We start from the raw sequence: 3,930 nt of genomic DNA on the forward strand, positions 1-3,930 counted from the left end.
ATATGCTTATTGCTAAAGATGCTTTGGCATTACATTAAGTGATGAAATGCCAGAGCATTAAATTTCTAATTATACTCATTATCAAAACAAATAATGGAATATTGAATTATGCTTACTTATCAAAACAAATGATATATTAATTTCTTATTAATTAAAGTATTCTGAAGACAAAATTTGTTTACATTTGTCGTAAAGTGTCTGTGTGGCTGCTGCCGTTAACTTGCATGCGTATTGCATATTAATGCATATGTGCCTCATATACATATGTACATATGTGTGTTGCATATAAATGGATATATTTTTATGTTTTTATTTATGTATGTATGTACGTATGTTCAATATATTTGGAAACAGATATTTAATATTAGTGGACTGTATATGTGTTTATAATAAGTATTAAATGGTACCCCTTTGCACCAACGCTCATATTCATTTTTAAACACTGATTTTAATAAAATATTAGGAATATTTTGAAGTTAATTTCCTTGCAGGATCTAGCGCAAATCCATTTAGGGTTGATTGAACTGATTCCTTTTGAAATTGAATCTGAACAGGAAGGCAATAGCGGGTGGACGAAGGTCTAGAGATTTTCCAAATTTGTTTGTGCTCAACATCATTTTGTGAGTTTATTATTAGTTGTAGAGGGACATACATACATACATATGTCGTAACAAATAAATTATTGCCTTCCAAATTATTATTTTCAAATGCCTGCTTATTTATATTCGCCCTGAACAGAAAAACTGCCAAAAAAATCCACCTTTTTATAATAAATTAATAATAGGCAATGAGAGGGTTCATTAATTACATTCGTGACGCATTGCGATCCAATAATTTTTTTCGATCCAATATTACTTCACACATTTCTAAACACCACAATTCAAAAATATGTAGGCGTGAAAATTCACATTGATATTACGTGCCTGAATAAAAGTACGTATAAAACAAATATATCATAAAAGTGAGAAATAAAAACCAAACCTGAAATAAATATGACGAAACAATATGATATACTATAATATAAACAAAATTGACTCATTTGTGGGCGAGGCAGGGATCACAACTTTTTTATACCTTAGTAGAAGATAAGCTTTGTCCAAGTCTCCAAGGCTCCTTTCCGTACATCTCWCACCCAAAACCTTATAGAGAGTTGTCAATCGTTCATTAACTTTAGTTCATAACGTAATTTTTGGTTCTGACGCCAATACATTCAATCTCGGCTAGTTCAGATATTTATCATAAAGGTAATGAAATTTCCACTATTCAAATTTATTGTTGACTGCTGCGACTTCTGGTATGAAAAAGTCCCGACTTTAATTATTTTCTAACAATATATATTTTAGTGAAAACGAGAAGGATAGAGTTTTCCTATTTTTTGCATATAATACTGGCATTACAACCGAATCACTGCAAATTTTAAAATAACCAGGAGAGCAATGGATATAGCAAGAGAGAACCACGCTCCTTAGTATTTATTTTAGACAGGAAGCTTTTATGAAACCAAACTTGGACGCTAGGGTAAAGAAAGTAGCTCCATCACGATGGGAGCAGAAAGTGTTTAAGTAGGGGTTAGCTCATTAGCTCTGCGCAGCAGTGGTAAGACCGATTATAACTTACGGTATATTTTTTTGGTGTCCAATAGCGGAAAATAAATACGATCTAAGACATAGCAAAGAGCAGCTAATATTTGCCTTAGCGAGCTCTAGGAACAACACCAAGCCAGTTATTATACGTAATCTTACACTTACTACCAACAGACTTTTTTTGTAAACAAATGACAGCGAGTTAGCTCTTAGACTAAGGGAATACTATTAGTCGCAAGGGTAAACACCTATAATGATGTGTCCAAACTAGATAAGGAAAACTATATGCCAAATCGTTTTCTCTTTACCAGACCTCTGTAGTGTTTTCTCAGCGGCAATCGCTGTAATTAAAGAAATACTTGTGTGTTCCCATAGAAGAATATATCAACAAAGCACCCGAAAATTGTAATTAAATTAACCAGGTTAATGATATATTTCCAAAAAAAAAAAAAAAAATATTTTGCTAAGGACTACTATGCCAAACAGGAGAGCGATCTTCCAACCAGTTTATTTACAACACTTGTTTAAGTCGGTACACTTCAGTAATGGGAAGCGATTTTTACAATGGATAAAAATATCGAACAAAGGATTTGTCTACAATTTTTTATATSTAACCAAATTTCGGGTACGGAATCATTGCGAATGATGGAAAAAGACTTCGGTTATTCAACTTTATCAAAAACACAACCTTACGAGTGGTACAAAGCCTTCAAAGATGACCGAGATATCGTTGAAGACATATCTCGTTCTGGAAGACCTCTTCAACTGCTGAAAATATTAAAAAAGTTAAGGATATGGTGCTTGAAAATTGTCAGGTAAACTTTAGAGAGCTTGACATCGCTCGCGAATCCGTTCGGATGATTTTGGTGGAAATTTTGGGTATGAAAAGCGTTCATGCTAAAGCCTGGTGATAGAGTACGATYGTCACCGAATTCAAAAGCAAAAACGTAATAAATAYCATCGATCAAYMATCGTATTCACCAGATTTGGTTCCGTGTAATTTTTTATTTTTCCTCAAAGTGGAATTGCCGCTCCGGGCAGAGTTTTTAGTTTTCAGTCAACCGAAAACACAAATCAAAATTCACTGAATGAGCTGATGGTCATCCCAAACAGTACTTATGAAAAGTGTTTCGAGGAATAAAAAAATCGCTGGCATAAAATATTACATCAGGTGGGTTTTACTTTGAAGGCAACAAAATAAATATTGATGAACAATTAAATATTTTGCGTTTTATTTATAATTTCCGGGTACTTTTTTGCCACAATTTATGTACATATAGTGCCACAATTTATGTACATATAGTACAGTCATTATAGTAAGTTCACCTCGGAATTCGATACACCCAGCTGCAAGTCTGTAAATATTGTATATTGACACCCTAAAAGTTGTCTCAGAACCTACATATCTACCACCCTATCAATCAATATTGTATATTGTCAATATGCAATATTTACAGACTTATAGCTGGGTATCTCGAATTCCGAGATTCTTACCTAATTTAAGCTTAAATGACTGGACTATGAAATCATAAAAGTCGTTTAGGGTGTCGAAAAGGTATTAAATGGGTTCTCGGAAATTGTGATATCCATCGTAACTGAGCTACCGAGAACAGGCACCACCCAACATCTAGTACTTGAGAAAGGGGAAATTTATACGACTCTGGCTACTTGCAGATATTTAATCGACAAGCATGTTATAAACAAAGTTGAGTGTCGATCGAATTAGTTTCTGACTCGCTCAAGCAGGAAAATGTGCATGAATGGAATTTGGACTGCACCCGTGGACTAATAAAAATTAAAAGGTATGATATAAGAACACTGGTGGGAGTATTAACAGATCTTATTTCATTGGCAGATGTGCCAAGACTGTCATACAAATTCTTTGCAATATAATGAGGTTGCATATATAAAGGTTCTCGAACTGATGGACTTCATCAGAAGCAAAGCGGCATGGTTCAGAAAGGAACCAATATAATGAAGTTACTTTTGTCCGGTGATCGCAATGCGCCTCTTAAAGGCCTATCGCCTAAACACGATTTTGCAAGCAATCCTTTCATCAATTGAGCTTTATAATTTTTGAGTACGGTAGATTTTCATAAATTTCAGTGTGCCTTTCTAGATTCCAGAGCATTGAAAAGAGTTAGGCAATGGAATTTCAATTCACGGATGTACGCTAACAAGAATTTTCTTTAGTCCAATATCGTTTAAGAGCGTCATTCTGTGTAGCGGACATTTCTTTAGTTTTTTTTTTTTTTTAATTTTCAATAGGGAAATGAAAAAACACACAACTTCCAAATTTTTACTAAATATATATTTATTAAGATTTATCTGATAAGTTGTAATTTGG

This window comes from Bactrocera latifrons, unplaced genomic scaffold (assembly GCF_001853355.1).
Source record: "Bactrocera latifrons isolate USDA-ARS-PBARC rearing strain unplaced genomic scaffold, ASM185335v1 scaffold_486, whole genome shotgun sequence".
NCBI lineage: Eukaryota > Metazoa > Arthropoda > Insecta > Diptera > Tephritidae > Bactrocera > Bactrocera latifrons.